The following is a 21,936-nucleotide window of genomic DNA, read 5'->3' as shown; positions in this document are numbered from 1 at the left end:
TAAGGCCTCAAAGGTCATAACCAGAGTCTAATTTAACTCATATTATATGTATTGATTAAGCTTCATCTGTGTAAGCTCTATACTTAAGCTCCAGTTCCCACTCAGAAAGAGGGTGACACTTCCTGATGGACATAACTGAAACCCCAGAATGGGGTCACAAAAGCCCCGAGTTAAACTAACTTGTGAAAGAGCCCACCTTAGAACCAATCATGATGCCCAAAGACTTGGAAAGTGCTGATTTTGAAGCTCCATCATCGAAGCAGTGAAAAGGAGGCCCGGCATGACTGGCCCCATTTTGCTCCTAAGCCCACCTTTAGGTTAACGGCTTTCGCTTATCTCTGCATGTAGGCCAAGCTGGCTACGGGTGGAATTTAGTTTATAGTTTCACTTTAAAGCAAGGTTTGTAATAATTCCTTCCCAAAACTAACCACGGAGGAAACAAGAAGGGTGTACACATAATTAAGAACATTAGGTAAAGATTATAAGAGCATTGTGACCTGACCAAGGGTGAAGAACTTCACAGTCCACTCCATTGGACCCTCATTGCTGCCCAGATATATGTGGTCATTGGTTGCCTCGTGATTTCAACTCCTTCCCTCTTTCCTCTTCCTCGAACTTAAATGTTCCTAAAATTCTATTAGGATGGTTCTTTAGGACACTAATCTTCCATCTTCTCAGTTTGCTTGTCCTCCAAAATAAAGTCAGCTTCCTTGCTGCAACATCTTGTCTCTTGACTTATTTGCTGTTGTGTGGCGAGCAGTATGGGCTTTGAACTCAGCTACATGTCTCCAAGTCTGTGAAAATGATGTCCTCTTAGAGTCCTTCTGTTCACACCTGTCTCCATCTCCTGGGGCTGGGGATGTAGTCAGCTTGACCTATGCAGAGGAGATGGTGCGTTCCCTCAAGCCGTATGTGAATTTCCTGTTGCCATAAGAAGGTTGATTCTGGGGCTAACAAAACATCAAAGCCTATTATAGATAATATTTAATTAAATCTATGGATACTTCTAGTTCCGTTAGCTTCCAGCCAATTGTCAATGCCACTTCATAAAAATTAAGACAGGAGCACATTTTTGGAGCACTAAGTATAGACTAGATCTTATGTTAAATTATTTAGACTAGGCAGATAGTCTTACATAGCAGTTGTGTAAGTAATTATAATTGTGTCTTCTTAGAGCTGAGGAAACATATACCAAAAAATTTTAAGTAATATTGACAAACCCACATAGCCAGTGAGAGGAGAAACAGGAGCTTAGAAACAAGCTTGTCTGACTCCAGAGCCTGCAGCTTTGCTTATAAAGACAGAATAGAGAATGTTGCTTGAAAACATAGGTTCAAATATATGTTTCACCACTTAGTAGCCATTCTTCTTTGAATTCTCCACCTAGATTTGGGATATTTTCTTCTATAGCTAATGCCTAAACACTTAAAAGTATTGTTCTTTTAAGGACAGGCACCTTCAGAGCCTGTCAGAAGTTGTGATCAAATTTCTTCCTTGGTCCTACAATTTCTATTAGCCTCTTTTTCTATGTCAGTTACTCTAGAGTTTACTTAAGTCAATCAACCTTCACGTCAAAACTTCTTTCCTGGAATCTTTTCCCTTTTCCTTTCATTTAGCTTACCTCAAAGTCTATGCAGTCTTTTTTTTCTTTTTTTTGAGACGGAGTCTCGCTCTGTCACCCAGGCTGAAGTGCAGTGGCGCGATCTCGGCTCACTGCAAGCTCCGCCTGCGGGGTTCACGCCATTCTCCTATTCTCCTGCCTCAACCTCCCGAGAAGCTGGCACTACAGGCGACCACCACCACGCCTGGCTAATTTTTTGTATTTTTAGTAGAGACGGGGTTTCACCTTGTTAGCCAGGATGGCCTCGATCTTCTGACCTTCTGATCCGCCCGCCTCAGCCTCCCTAAGCAGGGGTGTCTTTATTTATTTATTTATTTGTTCATTTTATTTTATTGTTTTTTGAGAAAGAGTCTTGCTCTGTCGCCCAGGCTGGAGTGCAGTGGTGTGATCTCAGCTCACTGCAACCTCCACCTCCCAGGTTCAAGCGATTCTCCCACTTCAGCCTCCCGAGTAGCTGGGATTACAGGTGCCCGCCACCATGTCTGGCTAATTTTTGTATTTTTAGTAGAGATGGCCTTTCACCATGCTGGACAGGCTGGCCTCACGACCTCCTGACCTCAGGTGATCTGCCCACCTGGGCCTCCCAAAGTGCTGGGATTACAGGCGTGAGCCGCTGCGTCCGGCCAAAGCAGGGATGTCTTTAATGCCGCATCTTCAGTGCCTACCATAGAGCCCGGCATGCAATAGAAGTGTGTGCTAACTCCTCCACTTATCCCTGGGTTAGGCCCAACTCCTCCAGCTATAGTAGTAGAGTCAAGGAGATCCCAGAAAAATCTGTTTTCTCTGCACCCAGCCTTTTAAGTCATCATGAGCAAGACTCTGCCTTTTCTTAGTTTTTCCAGGTGGTGAAGATGTGGAACATGAAAAACCACATAAAAATGCAATCACATGAATAAATATTGCCTACAATGGCTGGATTCAACTGAAGAACTTACACTCTAAATCAGGAGCACAGACTCATGTTTATGCCTTTGTCCCAGGCACCAACTTCTCTTGAACTTCTTTGCTGACCCTGCCTGAAAGTGGAGTTAACTAAATCTTGTGTAGATCTGTCTCATATCACTATTTAGCCCATTTGCAGGTAGGTATGATATTGTTAAAATGATGAAAATGCCCCACGTTGGACTCAGTTGGATATTCTGCTCCGGCAGATCAGGTTCTAACTGGAATCTTGGTTCACTTCACTTTTGTAGGCTAAGATATTCTATTCGTACTTGACTGAGCATTGTATTGATGATCCCTGATAATGCAGCTCTTCAAATGTAATAAATTTCTTTTGTAATTGACTGGCCATACCCACTCAAGAGATATATGTTTGTTGCCTGATTGAGTGTCTAAGTAAAGAATTAAATGAATAAATGAAAGAGTAACATAAGAAATAAACAACACTGGGACAATGAACTGAGACTTCATTTATTAAGAAGCAATTATTGATAATTTTGTATATGATTTTAGACTATAACTAATATACTCCAAATGCAATAGTAGACAAGATAGAAATGGTCCTTTCCTTCATACTCGTGGTTGAAATACATTGTATTGCTGATGTTCCATAGCTTTTTTACACATGTTGTTTTCATTTGTTTCAACTAACGGTAAGGAGTGTGGATATTTGAATCAGCCAGTGCAAAATGCAGTGACTTGGAAAGAGGGAATCACTGTTAGTGAGTCATAACAATATTTGAAGGTCCTTCAGTGGTTTATTAACTTCAAATAATATAACTAGATGAGTCTCGGTTTTACAAGTAACCAGGAAGTAATGCAAGAATCCTAGCGGGGGTGGTATCAAAAATATAAAGTTTATGTATAAAAAGCATTTGAACTCAAGAATTTGACATAGACCTTAGTGAAAATGCAGCTATTTCTTGTCAGTTTAAAAAAAATAAATAATTTGTTAAATTCAAAGCAAGGGATCCCTAATCAACTTAGCTCACAGGCAATTTCAAATAAACATAATGCTTATTAACAGTTCCAATATTTGACTTTTTGCTCAACCTAAATTCAGCAATGCAATGTGCTGAGATATATCCCAATAAAGAACAGCTGCTTTTGTTTTGTTTTATTTTGTTTTAATTTATTTCACAAACAAGTTTCTGCATGAGCCTGAATCTTTACAATGTGAAAGCTGTTTGGATTCAGGTAGGAAATACATTTGAACTGATGCATACCAAATTTCCAAAAGTTCACCTTTTTATCTTACTGCTTAGGTGTTGAATAACACAACTTTTGCTTAGTCAAGCCTTCTTTCGTTTTCTTGAAGATGAAAATGTAATTCTTGAGTTACTCCTGAAGAACAGGTTGGGGAAATGCAAATAAGAGCATTACTCTTCTAGAGTATGAAAAGATTACCAAATTTAGGTTTTCTGGTCAGTAAAATTATATTTTCCTAACTTGTTTACTAATTACAGAGTCATTTAATTAGATTATCATTTCTTCTTTTTCCATTGCCATCTTTTTAAATGATGATATTTCCAGAACTGCTCTATTTAACTTTTCAGTGGAATTACATTCATGAAGCTGACAATTATTCAGAAGTAAGTTTCCTATGTAACTCTCCCATTCTTCATATTCTTTGTTTCTAATTTATATTTGGGTCTGAAAATTGATAAAGTTACTAGTTTAGAAATAATTAACTGTGACTTCTTATTTTCAGAAACATAAATGAGGGTGCACTTCTCCACAGAACCTTTTTCACATTCTTTTAACAACCAAATCATTCCCAATTTTCTGGTGTGTAAATTCCATGTGATCAGTACAAATAAACAAACTGACAAGTTTGGGCAGTTGGAACCCATTGTTTTACAATGTCTTTGTTTAAAATCTTTCATAATTCATCCTCAGCAATGGCCTTCCTAGCAATTAGTTACCTTTAATGTCTTCATTTTCGTTTAAATGTTCAATGATCAGGATAATTAGAATTAATTTCTCATTGTCATTTTATGGTAATGAAGCTTCTGCCACGTATCACAAGCATCCTGCAGGCACAGTGTTACCACACAAATAATGTGACTCCTCACTCTTCACACACTGGTTTATGGTCCCTGGTTAAAGTGGTAACAGTAGGACCTGGCCTGATTCCAGTTTAAATATATGCGATATTAGATGAAAGATTGTGGGTAGTCAAGCTGGTATTCTTGCCCCTTGTGGATGGCATTCTATGTGCAACTCAGTTCTCCTTAAGCAACACACGAGAATTTTCGTCTCCATTAGTCTGGGTGTTTTACAGACTGGGATTAGTTCTACAGTTAGAACAAAAGGAAATATCTTTGTGAATGAAGATGGAAAGCAATGTCAATTCAAACCTTTATAAAAACTTCAGATTATATTCAGGAAAGCAAAGGTTGAAAAACTTAGTACCAGAAAATCTATGAAGAAGAAAGTGAGTCAGTGAATTCTCAAGCTGGAAGAGCCTTCTTGCATTATCTGATCTAGGATTCTCCAGCCACAAAAAAAAAAAAAAGTAATTGTGTATTATCATCCCCATTCATTCCCTGTCATATCTCTGCCTAAGCAATTGCGGTAGAGTTCATCATATCATTTGTATCCTCTTCCTTACTCCTGGGAAACATTTAGATAGGGTAAAGGATTTGGTTGAGCAGAAACCTGGGGTGGGAAACAGGGAGCATATCTAGGTTTGTCAAGGAAGGTATTTAAGGCTGCCCTGTGAAATCATACCAGTTTCAAAATTAGAAACTTGATCTTTTTTACAGCTGACTTTTCTTCACCACATTTTAAACTTGTTCTTTATTCTGCATTTTCTCAAGAAGGGATATGATATTACCAAGAGAAATACTTGCTCTCAATAACCCCAACCTCATTTTCTTATGAGTTTGGGTAAGTTAGAAAGAAGGTCAAACTTAGTAACTTAAAGAAAAACCACATTTTCTTTTGCTTATAATTGTTGAGAAAGGAAATTGGAAAGGGCTAGGCAGGGCAGAATTGGAAGTTTTCCTGTGAGTCTGGCAGATGATGGCTAGTGCTGCAATTATGTGGAGTCTATTTAAACTGGCCATCCTATGGCTTCTTCATGTGGCTGGTGGTGAATGGTGGCTGTTGGCTGGGAACTCAGCCGGGGATGACAAGTGGATCACCTCCATGTGTCTTTGTAGGACAGCAGTTTCAGGCTTTTAGAATTTCTTCCAGTAGCTGGCATATACCTGAAAGAATGTCCCAAGAGAGTCTAAGGCAGAAATGTGTGGCTTATTTATAACTAATTTTGGAAGTTACAATGAGACATTTCTGCTGCAGTTTACTGATCACAAGAGAGTTACTAAGATTTATTGAGTCTCTACCCATGTGAGGGAGGTGAATCAAAGAACTTGTGGACAGGTTTTAGACCTGTCATAGAGTGTAAAAAAGCTAAGAGGCTTCGTATTCAAGGGAAGAAATACTTTAAAGTTCTCCAGGGATGAGGCTAGTAGTGATGATTCAGGGCAAGACCAGTGAAGTAAGAGAGGCTGGGACATGCATTGAAGAAGCTCACTGAGAAAGTTCTCTGGTAATGGGCTGCAATGTGCTGGAGTTAGTCCACAATGGCCTGCAAGATCCAGTTACTCACTTGTTTTCTCAATTCCAGCTCTGAGTTCAGTGATGTCATTGATAGTTTGAAAATGACCTCAGTGGAATATTTACACCACATTAATTAGCAGACTCTACAAATAAGGGTGTTTTTTCCCCAGGAGACCCAGTTGCTGAATAGTTACCAATTTGGTAATGGGGCAACTTAGAAACTACTTTTAGGAGAACTGGACTGTCTCATAGCAATTCTATGTTGTGAACTTTGGGGTTAAAACCACTCTGCTTTTGTAACCTTTTCAGTAAAATTTGCGAGGTTCCCTATTGCTTTTGGGTGAATGACATTTTGGGGGATAATCTAATGTGATTCTGAATTTGAGTCAACACTGGCTGTTTCAGAACAGCACATGTTGAAGCAGGAACCTGATGCAGAATACGTCATTAGAGGGAAAGTGCTGGTAATTAGCAGAAATTACAGGAAGCTCTGTACTTCAAAGACTTTAAAATTGAGTGTGTGAACCAAGCACATTTGAGTTTCCAGAGAAGGAATGAAGCTCCAGTTGACACTTTGGTTACACAACTGCATGATAATTTATCATTTACAGTATACTTTTATGTACCTCATAATGTTTAAATGGGTTATAGATCAAATGCAAATATTTAAATATTTTGCATGACATTGGACAAGTCACTTAAATTTTCTGATACTCAGATTCTTCATCTCTAGGAATTAGCTGAAAGTATCTTTATAGAGAGTTGTTTCAGTGAGTGCTATAAGATTAAAAAGAAAAATAAGAGACCATCATTAGCCATGAGTTTAGTTAATATTTCCCAGTGGTGGAACACCACTTCCAAGTTTATGTAAGTTGGTGTTGATGGGAAATAAGCAATGATTAAACAAAGGAAAATCAGGAGAAAGATTGTTAACAAAGGGCAATGCTGTATAAGTGCAAAAAAAAGGGGGAAACCACAGTTTTTTGATTTCACAAGGAAGCAGAGGGCTGGCTTTCATTCATGCCCCACTCCAGCCTCAGTTCCATTGCTTCTTGCCGGCAAAGCTTTCTCGCTCTGACAGAAGGCAAGCAAACCCCAAGAGGCCCCAAGGTGGCCTGTCAGAGGAGGTAAAATATATAGTTTTGCAATTGTATGATATCAATGTTCTTATCAGAGTGAGAATGTGAGTAGAAAGCAGAGATTTTAATAATGTGACCCAAGGAAGTCAATTTTGAACATTTTACAGTATTAACAAAAATGTTTAGAACTTCAGAATATATTTAACTCAATAAAAAATATATATTTTATGTTATGTATGAATAACATAAACAAATGTTTGGATGAGTTCAGAGTTGATATTTTAAAATAATAAATGTTTTGTTCTAGTCCATTTAATTATGGGTCTTGATTGACAATTCTGGAAAGGACTCAGAAAGTAAAAATGGAGAGTAGGGAAAGCCTCAAGCTTAGATACCACCTAAGTCATCATTAATAGCTATTGGTAGAAATATGGGTGGTGAAGACCATTCTGATGTGTTCCCAGATCCTACTGGGGAGAATGGGATTGGAAAATGGAGAAAAGTCTATCTTTGTTATGAAGTGTCACATAACTTGGCTGAGTTGTGTTCCTGTCCTGATATTTTGGGGAAGGTAGGACTTGGGAGTGATGAAATTGTATATTTGGCTGCAGCATTTTCTAAACAACATTTTGAAAGAGTAGCCTCATTCCTCTTTGCTGCTCCTAGTAAAATGGGAGAAGAGAAAAATTATTAGAGGATGGGATTGTTAATCAACAGGAAAGCAAAACTTAAATATCTGGAAAATTCTTAGTCTATCCATATTGTAAAAAATGAGGAAGTATCTTTGCAAGAGAAGACCAAGGGTGTGACCAAAGGACAATCTAATAGAATTACTCAGTCATTTAACAGAATCTAGAACCTGTTGTCCCAGACCATGGAAGGATAATCCTAAAAGCAATTCAAAAACTATCAGAACTGCCACCCCTATCGCAGACCCAAAATGCAAAAGTCGGGGGAGCAGGGTGGTTTCCAGTTTAAAGAAGGGACCACCACGACCCCGTGCTGCTTCACATTGTGGGTCTACCTCCCTTACTCTGTTAACATGCACCTTGGTAGCCCCAGATTCAGTTCTGGTGAACTCTGGCAGGGAATTGTTAGGGGGGCAAAGCCACCACAGTGAACTTCTAATAGGCCAATGCCCAGCAGAGCCACAAGAGTAGGGCTGCCCCTGAGACCTCAGACCTGGAGAGCCACTGGCATAAAATTCTTGGCTGGAAGATCCACAGGCACACATCTCCAATCCATGAGAGCTGCATTGTAAGTTGCATCTGGCAAAGTCATGTAGCCAGGGGTTCCCAGAGCCTTGGAGGTCCAAACTCTGGGGGGCAAAGCTAAGGGAGTACCACCCAGGGTGCTCAGAAGGGACTTTTCCCCAAAGTGGGTTGGAAGGGCAGAGCATCAAACTGAAGAAGATTGTTATTGAGACTTAAGCTACAATGTTTTCTCTGTTGGGCTGTGGACTTAGGGCCTCTTGCCCTTTTCCTCTTTCCTGTGTCTATGTTTTAGAATGGGGATGCATGTTCTGTGCCTGTCCCATCATTGTATTTTGGAAGCACATAACTTGCTTGATTTCATAGGCTCACAGCTAGGGAACAATTTGCCTCAAAATGAATCTTACCTTGAGTCTCATTCATACCTAACTTAGATGATATTTAGATGAGATTTTGGACTTTGAACTATTGAGTTGATGTTGGACCAAGTTAAGACTTTTGGGGCTACTGGGATGGAACGAATGTCCTTGCTTGTGAGAAAGACATGAATTTTGAGGGCTAGGGACAGAAAGCTGTGGTCTGAATGTTCATGTCCCCTCAAAATATGTATAAAAATTTGATTTTCCAAAGTGATAGTATTAAGTGGTGGGGCTTTTAGAAGGTGATTATGGTGGAGCCCTCATGAATGGGATTACTGCACTTACAAAAGAAGCCCAAGGAAAACCCCTTTCTCCTTCCAACATGGGAAGATGCAGGTGAAATATGACATGCTTTTCTGTGAACCTAGGAAAGGATCCACACCAGACTCCAAATTTCCTGGTGCCTTGATCTCAAAACTTTTAGCCTCCAGAACTATGAGAAATAAATTTCTGTTTTTAACGAAGCTGTGCAATTTATGATACTTGGTTATAGCAGCCAGAAGAGTCCAAGACGTGGTCCTACAATGAAGTCAGAGAATTTTTTTAAGTGTCTGTTTATTGTTACAAATGGCAAACAAAAGGTCATTATGCTTACACACACAATAAATGTGTATAATGTGTATGAGTAAGTTTAAAACAACAATTTTTTTAATATGAAAGTCCCAGTTAGTTTTAAAAGGAAATGAACAACTGAGAGTAATAAAACCTTTGTTCTTGTTTTGACAGTGATGGGGAAGGGTTTTCAAAAATAATGAGTTGGCTTCAGTTTGGAATTAGGGAATTACCTACCATAAAACTGTCTTTTAGATATCCTAAAATATCATCTGTTTTGACATACACAACATCTAAAGACCAATGACTTTATTTTCCTGCACAGAGAAAGGAGACCTAAGAAGGATTATTTTAGGTTTGGATTCAGAAATGGCCATTGTGTAAAGTATGTGAGAGCAGATTTGAATAATTGCCATAGTGCAGAAATAATTGCTTACAGTACCTGATTTTTTTAAGTTATTATTTCATCCATAATATATCTTTTTCTTATATCTTTAAAATTTTTACAAGATAAAATGAAAATTGAACTAACTTAGACAAAGGTTATTTTCAAATTATAAAAGTATATAGATTTCAAAATGTTTATTGAATACTTATGCACAATGGTCAAAACACTTATATTTTTATATAATACACTATGATTTTTAGCATTCTGAGCAAATATGTGAAACCTTTTAGATATTTGCATTATTGTTAACAAAGAAGTTAGTGAAACGTGTCACATATATACAGTTTTTTTATATTAGCTTGAATTTCTTAAAATCAGCCTTTACCAGGTGTATTAGTCCATTCTCACTCTGCTAATAAAGACTTACCTGAGACTGGGTAATTTATAAAGGAAAGAGGTTTAATTGACTCACAGTTCAGCGTGGCTCGGGAGGCCTCAGGAAACTTACATCATGGTGGAAGGGGAAACAAACACGTCGTTCTTCACATGGCAACAGGAAGGAGAAGTGCTGAGCAAAGAGGGGAAAGCCCCTTATAATACCATCAGCTCTTGTGAGAACTCATTTGCTATCATGAAAACAGCAGCATGAGGGTAACCAGCCCCATGATTCAATTACTTCCCACCGGGTCCCTCCCACAACACATGGGGATAATAGGAATTACACTCAAGATGAGATGTGGGTGTGGACACAGCCAAACTATATCATTTCATCCCTGCCCTCTTTCAAGTCTCATGTCCTCACATTTCAAAACGCAATCATGCCCTCCCATCAGTCCCTCAAAGTCTTAACTCATTCCAGCATTAACTACAAAGTCCAAGTCCAAAGTCTCATCTGAGACAAGGCAATACCCTTTCAGCTATGGGCCTGTAAAATCAAAAGCGAGTTAGTTACTTACTAGATACAATGAGGGTACAGGCAATGGGTAAATACATCCATATCAATTGGGAGAAATTGGCAAAAACAGAGAGGCCACAGGCCCCATGCCAGTCCAAAATCCAATAGGGCAGTCATTAAACCTTAAAGTTCCAAAATGATCTTTGACTCCACATTTCACGTCCAGGTCATATTGGTGCAAGAGGTGGGCTCCCACAGCCTTGGGCAGCTCCACCCCTGTGGCTTTGCAGGGTACAGTCCCCCTCCCAGCTGCTTTCATAGGCTGGCATTGAGTTCCTGCAGCCTTTCCGGGTGCACGGTGCAAGCTGTTTGGCGGATCTACCATTCTGGGATCTGAAGGAGGGTGGCCCTCTTCTCAAAGCTTCAATAGGCAGTGCCCCAGTGGGGGCTCTGTGTGGGGGCTCTGATCCCACATTTCCTTTCCACACTGCCCTAGCAGAGTTCTTCATGAGGGCTCCATGCCTGTAGCAAACTTCTCCCTGGATATCCCAGCATTTCCATACATCCTCTGAAACCTAGGCAGAGGTTCCGAAACCTCCAATCTTGTCTTCTGTGCATCCACTGGCCCAACACCACGTGGAAGCTGCCAAGGCTTGGGGCTTGCACTGTCTGAAGCAACAGACTGAGCTGTACCTTGGCCCCGTTTAGTCACAGCTGGCATTGAGCCAGTTGGGACTCAGGGCACCACGTCTTGAGGCTGCACAGAGCAAGGGGGCCCTGGTTTTGGTTCAATAAGGCATTTTTTCATTTTAGGCCTTCAGGCTTGTGATGGGAGCGGCTGCCATGAAGGTCTCTGACATGTCCTGGAGACATTTTCCCCATTTTCTTGGTGATTCACATTTGGCTTCTTGTTACTTATGCAAATTTCTGCAGTGTGCTTGAATTTCTCTCCAGAAAATGGGTTTTTCTTTTTTATTGCGTCTTCAGGCTGCAATTTTTTAAACTTTTATGCTCTGATTACTCTTGAATGCCTTGTTGCTTAGAAATTTATTCTGCCAGATACCCTGAATCATCTCTCTCAGGTTCAAAGTTCCACAGATCTCTAGGGCAGGGGCAAAAAGCTGCCAGTCTCCTTGCTGAAGCATAGCAAGAGTCACCTTTGCTCCAGTTCCCAACAAGTTCCTCATCTTCATCTGAGATGACCACTTCACTGTCCATATCACTATCAGCATTTTGGTCAAAGCCATTCAACAAGTTTCTAGGAAGTTCCAAATTTTCCCACATCTTCCTATCTTCTGAGCCCTCCAAGTCTCTAGAAAGTTCCAAATTTTCCAAGTTTTCTTGTCTTCTTCTGAGCCCTCCGAATTGTTCCAACCTGTGCTTGTTACCCAGTTCCAAAGTGGTTTCCACATTTTTGGGTATCCTTATAGCCCCACTCCCTTGGTACTAATTTACTGTATTAGTTTGTTCTCACACTGCTAATAAAGACACACCCCAAACTGGGTAATTTATAAAGGAAAGAGGTTTAATCGAATCACAGTCCTGAGGCTGGGAATGTCTCAGCAAGCTTACATTCATGGCAGATGGGGAAGCAAACACGTCCTTGTTCACATGGCAGCAAGAAGGAGAAATACTGAATAAAGAGAGAAAAGCCCCTTATAAAACCATCAGATCTCGCGAGGACTCACTATCATAAGAACAGCCTGAGGAACCACCCCCATGATTTAATTACCTGCTACCGGGTTTCTCCCTTGACACGTGGGGATTATTGGAACTACAATTCAAGATGAGATTTGGGTGGGGACATGGCCAAACCATATCACCAAGATATAAAATTAAGTTGCCTTATTTTAATAACAAGGTTGAGTTACATTTTAAAATTATGATTAAAGTATATATATGTGTGTGTATGTGTGTATATATATATGTCTTTAAAGTTATGTTAAATGTTCCATGTACTACTGTATTGAGCACATAGAGGTGCTCAGTAAATGTCAATGTTAGGTGAATAAATGAACGGATAAAATATGGACCAACTTAGCTGGTCAGTGAGTTTATGGTTACTTATCTTCGAGAAGCATCTTTTTGCCTTTCTCCATATTGAGATTGTTTAATTGAGCTGTGTAACTTTTGTATATGTTATTATATGTGTTTAAATTTTGTATATATTTTGTCTACCTTAATAGCAAATTTTATTGAGAATATTTTTTTCTCAAAATAGCATCCCTTTAAACTAGAAAAAAAAACCAGTTTTTATAGCTCTCTTTTGAACTAAATACTAAAGAATAAATTGGTCAAGTTCTTTCTCTGATCATGAAGTACCTGCAAACTGCTTCCCATAAATGGCAGAAAAGGTTAAGAGACATTACCAGGATGGCTGCCCCAAATTGTTGCTGGTATCATTAAAATAGTCAACAAAAATGTGGAGCCTACAGCCTTGTAAAAATAGGAACATTTAAATCCATACTTTAGTCATTTCCTCTCCCGGATTTATGTTTTCTTGGTTGTTTGCAGGCACAGTCAACAGCAGTGGAAGAGATGGCTCATGTGTGGCTCAGGCTGACTCCACAATCAGAGTGATTATGTGGAAATCAATCAGAATTTTCTTCTTAGAAGATGTTTGTTCTGACATAATGACTGACATTCCAGCTAATTTTTATTCATAGGCTTCTCCTTGCACAATGATCTCTATTTCTCTCAATGTTATTCTGTGTCTTTCTTGCTTGCCTGCACATTCTGAAAAAAAAAGGAAAGCAATTCCTTACATTTTATTTTGATACTTAATGTTGTTTGCTAACATATTCAGAACACAATGCAACTTTATATATTAGAGCACTTTTAATATATATTAGGAAAACATCAATTAGGTACCACCAGTTATTTTAGACAGGTATCTCTTAGGTAAAATGTGGTGAAAATAGAGGGGCAATGATAGAATTCATATGTGAAAGAGTCAATTGGCCATCATTATGCCAAAATTATTTTGTGGTTCAGGGGACATTTTAAACTTTAATTTTTAAGAATTAAACTTTAATTAAATTTATTGTAGTTTAAATGCAATCACAAGGAAAGACTCTGAACTGGAAACACCAAGCCAAGCTCTTTCCTAGTTCTGGTCCCCTATAAACCCTGAAAGTTAATGCAATTATTGTAATTTTTAAACCACCGAGTTCTCAGGGTGATTAGTTATGCAGCAATAGATAGCCTGAAAAGGACCATTCTTTCTGGCACTGAAAATTAAGAAGAGTGATTAACAACATAAGAATGTGGTTTGTGCTGTCTGCCACAGATTTATGTTGTAGCTTCAGTGATTGCTTCAAAGCACCCTTACTAATTGCCAGTCTATTGCTGATACCTAGCTAAATTAGCATGTGTTAGTTTTGATACCACTATAGGCATTTAGAGGATAGCTGATACATTTTATATAAAATATAATTATTTTCCTATCTTTAGTTTATCCTAAAGTAGCAGCTATTATATTCGCTTCTTGATTAGCTTTATACATAACCAGAGAAAGTAAAATATCACAGAGTATATTTGAAGACATAAAAGTCTTTGGACAAAGCTCAAGTAATGAATCAGGATGCTATTACATCCTCCACATGACAGTAAATATATTTTATATTCCTAAATTTTAAGCTTTTAACAAAAGTAAACTTTATACTGGACTATTTCAATTTCTAGGGAAAGGAAATTATCATTTACCGTCTTTGAGGCTATAATCTATTTAGCCATTATTTTTATATTGATCGATTTATAATACAGGTAAGAGAAAATACTACCACATATACGTTGTTTATATAATTTTAACTTTCATAATTAAAATACTGGGTATACTGCAAGATGTCAATATTTATAAAACCTTATATTTGGAAACAATTATATTTTATATACTCCTAATCCATTGCCTTGTGTGTCATTGAAGAAATTGAAGTTCACAATAATGACTGAACAAATGCTCAAAGCTGGTCTGTGGCAGAACCAAAAATTTCCATGGCACCTTTCTCTTTCCATATTCTGGTGATCTGCCTAATTTGACTTTCTGCTTATATGTCTAGACTCTACCCCTCATTCCTTCTGCTAGTGTGTTGTTGAACCCTTTCTATTAACCCACTCTCGATTTTTCTGTTGCACAATCAATCTGTAGCCTGAATGTTGAGTCCCAAATGCATGAGCTACCTGGCCGAGTAATCTAACTAGATTAGTCTGAGTATATCACTTTAAGGCCAATGTAAAGTTATGTTGTATCTACCTCATAGTTTTGCAGAGGCAAGAAATAGAAGTTAAGGAAGAGAAGAAGCCAATCTTGAATCAGTTAGAATTTCCTTGGACATAGAAAATCTCTACAAGCAAAAACCCATTTGATTGAACAAGCAAGCTTATGCAGTTAAATATATCAAAGATCTTGTCACAAAAAGTGGAAAGGGAAAGTAAAATAAGGAAGGAGCATGAAGAAGCCAGCTTATATTAAAGATTCAAAGCAGGGATATAAGGAAATTCAAGCCAAAAAAAAGGAGGAATTCTTATAAATGCCCCAAGAATGAATTCGATATTTGGTCAATATTCCAACAGATTTAGTAATGCTATTTTTAAAGTCAACAGGCTGCCCATTTTTGCCTCACACTCTGACTGCATGTAATCTGTCAAGTACTCCGATGAGTTCTGCAAACGCTGATGCAAAAAAGATATAAAATCCTTACCTTGAAAAGGTAGTTCACAATTTAGCCATGGAGTTATGGGAAGCATCTTGTCTTCAATTTTAGCCCCTCCTCCATCCCTCTCCCAGACACCCACTGTCCTCTTTCTCACCACATCCACCCCCTTTTTTGTCCTGTCTTTGGTGCACTATTTATAATTCTTCTCATGTCTACCACAACTATTTTGGGTAGTAAGAACATCAGTATGGAGACCCCTTAATCCTAACTAATATCAACTCTATCTGTTTGGTATTAATTCTTGTTTATTGAACTTGAGGCATTGAGTACTACAAAAATTATAATACACTACTGGTGAACATTACTTTATTAATGATTAGGTTCCACTTGGATGTTTGTCATTCGTATGTAGCTGTTCTCTCCTTGTAGCCTGTAAACTTTCTATGGATGTCACAAAAAGAGTTTTAAGGATTTTGCTTAAATTAAAATTAATACACCAAGAAAATACTATGCCTCAAACAAGAAATAATCAGTTAATTTAGTTTTTTAAAATCTTTTACAAAAAACGTGATAGAGATTTAGTAATCTTTATGCAAGGATTTTTGGGATATTAAACTTGTCACAGATTTAATAATACGTTTTATTGTATAAAATTTTTCTTTTCTCTTCAAAGTGTTGGGAGAGTGAATTCTCTAAGTAAAAACTGAAGAGTAAGATGTTATCATTAAACATTTCAGAAAATGCACACTATCGTAGACTGCACACTATGAAAATGATCAGCTAGTAGAGGTTTTGGTGAACATATAGTAACTTTTATCAAGAAGTAATGTGAATATGTGAAATGTATTGCTTTTCCAAAAGAAAGAAACTTTGACACTTCTTGGTAAAGATAAACTTTCATGTAAGAAAAAATAAAAACATAATTTTAGCAATCCAAACCATACTAAAATCATAAACACTTGACCACATGTTTGAGTACCCCAAAAGTTGTTCCTGTGTGGATTCTTCTTCTAGAATGATCAGTCCTCATGGCCTTACTACTCTCCATTTCTGTCCCACTGAGGTTAGCCAAAGTTCACTTGCCTTGTCAGTTAAGTTTCTAAATCAGATGAATTATGTTTTCTATAATTGAGTTAACCACAGTTAATTGCTTAATAGACTCTGTCTACACTAACTGAAAAAAAAGAATTAATTGCTTGGAGAAAATGCATTATATATTTTATTCACATCTACACAGTCATCCGGGCCAAAGTGACAAAGGCACTTTCAGCAGTGGCCAGGGCCAATGGCGACAGCGGGGCCAGTGCTTAGCTCAGCCATGTGTTCAATCTAGTACTTTGGGATGTGGATATAAAGAAAATGAGTTATAAATGAACTTCTCCTTAGAGCTTAATTCATTATTATTATTATTATTATTATTTCTTTACATAAGAAAATAATTTTAGGAGTGCTTTGGCAAAAGTTTAGGTACAATTTAAGAAAATGCCATTTGTAAAAAAAAAAGACTAGTTTTTTTTTTTTAAATTAAGTTTTTACTTTTAATGATTTAGATGTAGGTTTTAAAAATGTATTTCCTAGCCAAGGTCTAACACCAGGTGTCTGAGATTTTTCTAAATTTTCTCTGAAAACATGAGACGCACGTACAGTTATTTAAAACTTGCTGCAGCCATTTTTAATAGATTTTTTTATGTTTGAAGAGATGCCAATCGCTTATTATAGTAAGCTATGATAGCAATGCCAATGAATCCTCAATTCCATTGCTTAAATATAAGTGAAATAATAAAGGAAAAGACCAGTGTTGAATATATTGCCTCTTCCTGCTACACTCTAACATATTCACTACAATAAATGGAAAGTTGAACATACAATAAAAACTTAGGCAATTTATTTATTTACTTATTTTTTATTTTTTATTTTTGATACGGAGTCTCGCTCTGTCGCCCAGGCTGGAGGGCAGTGGCGCGATCTCGGCTCACTGCAAGCTCCGCCTCCCGGGTTCATGCCATTCTCCTGCCTCAGCCTCCCGAGAAGCTGGGACTACAGGCGCCCGCCACCACGCCCGGCTAATTTTTTGTATTTCTAGTAGAGACGGGGTTTCACCGTGTAAACCAGGATGGTCTCGATCTCCTGACCTCCTGATCCACCCACCTCGGCCTCCCAAAGTGCTGGGATTACAGGCGTGAGCCACTGCGCCCGGCCGGTAATTTATTTAAGTATAATTGATAATCAGGGCAATATCAGAAAATCTTGAATAATTTGTACTCTAAAATGAATTTATGCTTTTCAGTGCTGGAAGCATTATAGAGGTTGTTTCAACTATGAAATCATTTTGTCAAATGTTCTTTGAAGTCTATGACCTTAAGTAAAGCATTTGAAACCCAATGGTTTAGAAACGTCCAGAGAAACAAGTATATTGGCAATTGTAAATAATTTTTGAAGTATTTAGCAAAACAGCGAAGTACAATAAGCATCCTATTCACAATTCCAATGTAAAAAGAGATCTGGTCATAGGCAGAATTATACTAAGAAAAACCCTATGAAGAAAATAAAGCTTGTTTGTTACCTCCAAGATTTCACCATCTTTTTCCCGTGTCCCTGCATCTATGCCCTACTGTTTCTGCTTCCTCATTAATCTTAAATCGACTTAAGTGGATACTGGTTATTTAAATATTTCTTATCTGTATCACAAGTTCAACAAGGAAAATATCTTGATAATAAAAAAGCCAAAGGAAGCTTTTAAAAATTTACCCATGGATTGTAATTACCCATGATCCCCATCCTATTTCTTTAGAACTGTTAGATAAGAGTTTTCTGCACTTGAAACTTTGAGTGTTTCTAAAAATATTTCCTGCTTTGAGCTTACCAAGTTGATAGATACCGTCCAGACAGAGTGAACTGAAGCAAGAGTCCCTGGCTCGAAAGTGTGCCTGGCATGTTCTAAGAAAACAAAAAGGCCCCACGGGTGCTCCTAAAAGGGAATAAAGTCAGCAAGTGGGGAGAGGGGGATGTATGACTCCTTGTTGATTATTAGAAGGACATTGAGAAATGCAAAACCACTTTGTGGTTTTGTGAATCCACTGCTGTTTCCAGGATACACTGCAGGGGGTAATGGCACAAAAGGGAAATCTCCTGGTTGATAGTTTGGTAATCTAGACAGATGGTGTTGGCTAGAATCAAGGTAATAGCAAGTCGAGTTATCAGAAATGTGGAAATGGGTTTTATATTGAGAAACAAGCTGATGGTGCTGCTGAGAATTGCACGTGTGGTGAGGGAGAACAAAGGGACTCAAGTGTATTTTTTTAACCAAAGCAGCTAGAAAGATGACATTGCCTTTGTACCCTTCATTCTCTAATTGTATTCCCTATCTCTGCCTTCATTCTCTGATTACCTTTCCCAACAGGTAGCTTTAGCTTGTCCACACCTAACTATGCTTCTGTCTAGGGCCTTGACACTTCGCGATTCCTTCCACCTGGAATGCAGTTGCCCAAGATATCCTCATCAATTATCTCTCATATTTTTCAAGTTTTTATTTGAATGTCACCTTTTCAATACAACTTGCCTTGCCCCCCATCTTAGATTGTATCCCCCCGAATACACTTCCTGTCTACCGTCTCCGATTCGTTTTTCTCCATAGCGCTTATCCCAATCTAACAAACATATTTTGCTTATTTTATTTATTGCCTATTTCCCCAGTAAAAAGGCAGCTCAATAACAAGGATGTCTGCTTGTTTTGTTCACTACTCTCTCTCCAAAGCCTGGAATAGTATTTGGCATATAATAGCACAATAAATATGGGTTAGATGCATGAATTAATGCAGGGAATTAGCCAAGCTATTTACTGTACTCTGGTCTCTGAGAAAATTTGCAAGCAGGAGAAAGATTGCTCTACGGAAAAACGTATGAATCAAAGCAAAAAACTCCATCATGGTGTACCAGATGAAAGTTGTTTATTGTAATTTAGTTTGTGATAAAGTCTTCATCATAAGGAGGATGAAAACAAAAGCCCTAGTAGTATTAGATCCTCAGAGAAGAGCTAATTAGTTGAGCTCCTTAACATGACTCATGCTTTCTCTAACTTGGGGGAATGGTTGGCCCCAACTCTCACTGAGTCTGCACACTGAGGAAAACTCCTCAAAATCTAGCAGCCTGGAAGGATGAATGCAAAAGAACAGTAACACCAATATTCCCTCTACCCAGCTGACATTTCTCTCCCATCCTTCATTTCCTTACCATAACCCTCTGTGCTAGCCCATTGTTCATGGATAATGTCCAAGAATGTACAATGATATACAAGATCATGATAATTGAATTCCAACTTCTGTCATTTTTCTTCGTGCCCTCCCAATATCCAGTGATTCTGAACTGCTACAGTTCTGTAAACCAAACATCCCTTTTCCCCAATTTTATAACTAAACGCTTTTACTTTTTTATTCTTCCTAGAATAGCCTTTCTTATCTCATATCTTTGTAAATTTTAATTCATCCTTTAATAATCATTTATAGCAGTTCTTCATTGTGAAATTCCTGATACATTTCCCACCCTCTCTGAAAAATTAATTGCTCCCTTATTGATTTCCCATTGATTCTAATAGTTATGAAATATTTTATTACAATTACTGGTTCACACATCTGAATTCTGCTTGGAGCTGTGAAGAATCTGAAGGCAAGAAACATATTCTACTTTCTTTGTATAAAATGGACTTATCACATAATAATGGCTCATTAGGGTGAATGAATGATTAATATTAACAAAGAAAATTGTCAAAATTAGGTAAGCTTCTTTTAAAAAGTTGAAGTTAAACATTAGCCATACGTTTTCTGGAAAACTGAGCACTTTCTGATGTGTTTGAAATCACATTGAGAAAGTCGTCTCTTTTGCTACTTTTGTTTACTGGAATGAAGGGTAACTGGAAAGATTTCCCAGAGAAAACAAGACCACAAATGTTTTGAAGTAGGGAAAAATATTTTAATTGAAATAGAGGTGGTACAAAGACAAGAAATATGACATGTGATACAGTAGATATAAGCGTATATGAAATATATGGGATGAACATCCATACAGGTTTCACAGGACTGAAAGGTGCAACTGCTACAGAGAGTCTGGTTGTTGAAGTATTTAAAACTCACAATCAAAGCTCTGATAGTAGGATGCAATGTCAATGATTACTAATCGAGATAAATTTGCTCAAGATCATTGTATAATTACACCCAAATTCCAATTTGTGAATAGATTTACTCATCGTGACCTAGCTGATAACGTGGAAAGATAAACAAGGCAGATACACAGAACATTTTGCAGACTATGGTGGCTACAAGAATAGCTTTTCGCTTCATTCAGGCTTTAAGTGTTAGCCTGAACACTCAGAACGCGATTTATTGTTGGAAAGGGATTAACGAAGACATTTATTTCAGAGGCTACTTTGTTGTTGTTGACATTTTTGTTGTTGTTCTTCCCTCTCATCTGGGATATTTCCCTTGCCCTTCTGACAGCTTGTCAATGGGGAGGTGTTCGTTCCTGCTTTATCTATTGCATATCTGTCTGCTTAATATAAATCTATTACACAGAATAAGGAAATACATTTAGGGCTGACTAATGTAAAAATACTCTTTGATGAGCAGTACACTGCAACATAGCTCAGAATTTTCAAATTTAATATATTGGCTCTTCCAAATATGTTGTTCATATTTGCTGAGAGTTGCTTTTATAAATTTCTGCTTTGGAGCATACAGCTCAGTGGAAAGATATGTGTTTATCTGAATTAGCTGGCTCTAATCCCAAATGAATATTTGTACAAATCTGTTTTTAGCATTGATATTAATTTATTAGACAATTAGAATATGGCAAATGATGCAAGGTTTAGAACTTGTTTCACATTTTTTTAATGGTTTGTACTCACTCCCCTCCCCCATATACGAGATTTTAAAAGTCTATAGGGATATCTTAGTACATATTTATGCAGATTACTTTTTTATTTATGGAAGGGGATTGCTTGATCCCCCAGGTGGTTATAAAACTGCTATTTCATTTTGACATGATACAAATTGGTTTAGAGAAAACAAATTATTCTAAAGTCTTTAGAAACCAAAATGATGCTGTTGGAGCATAGTAATAACGTAAATAAATCTAGAAGATGGAGATTTTTATATTTCCAGAACTAGGTGGGTTTGTCCTGGATCATGCCTCTGAATTTAGCCTCTGATTTTTATCCAGGGGTGATTTTTGACTTGTATAAAGCCATGGAAACCAAGAGCCATCATAAAGCAAGAATCAGTTTACAATCTTTGGAAATGTGTATTTACGTAGACCATGAAATAAAAAATATTTTGTTCAAGAAAAGTTGTTTTTAATGCTGCTCTGAACAGCAGACCAAAAATAACATTTTTAAGAGCAAGCAAGTCGTTTTTGTGTTTTACTTGCCTGCCTTATAAATATGGAATGTTGGACCCAGAAGAATACCTGAGTTTAGGACCATACATTCTTTTAGGTAAAATTTTATTGAAAATTAAAGTATATATAGAAAAGTGCACAAATCAGAAGCCTACGGCTCAATGGATTTCAAGTGAATACAGCCATGTAACTAGCATGCCAATAAAATAACACATTGATA

General features: G+C 37.7%; 1 long non-coding RNA gene across 1 annotated transcript in view; it reads left to right on the top strand.

The window, feature by feature from the left end:
* The window catches only part of LOC107967978 (uncharacterized), a 135,817-nt gene extending 121,245 nt beyond the window's left edge, over positions 1-14,572 (top strand). The window contains exon 9 of the long non-coding RNA XR_008538892.2: positions 13,189-14,572. This is a non-coding gene — a long non-coding RNA (uncharacterized LOC107967978). The remainder of the gene's footprint in view (positions 1-13,188) is intronic.
* The last annotated feature ends 7,364 nt before the right edge of the window (positions 14,573-21,936 follow it).

Source organism: Pan troglodytes, chromosome 14 (genome assembly GCF_028858775.2).
Source record: "Pan troglodytes isolate AG18354 chromosome 14, NHGRI_mPanTro3-v2.0_pri, whole genome shotgun sequence".
Lineage (NCBI taxonomy): Eukaryota > Metazoa > Chordata > Mammalia > Primates > Hominidae > Pan > Pan troglodytes.
The sequence above is the reverse complement of the archived record's forward strand: the minus strand, read 5'-3'. Positions and strand labels throughout refer to the sequence as shown.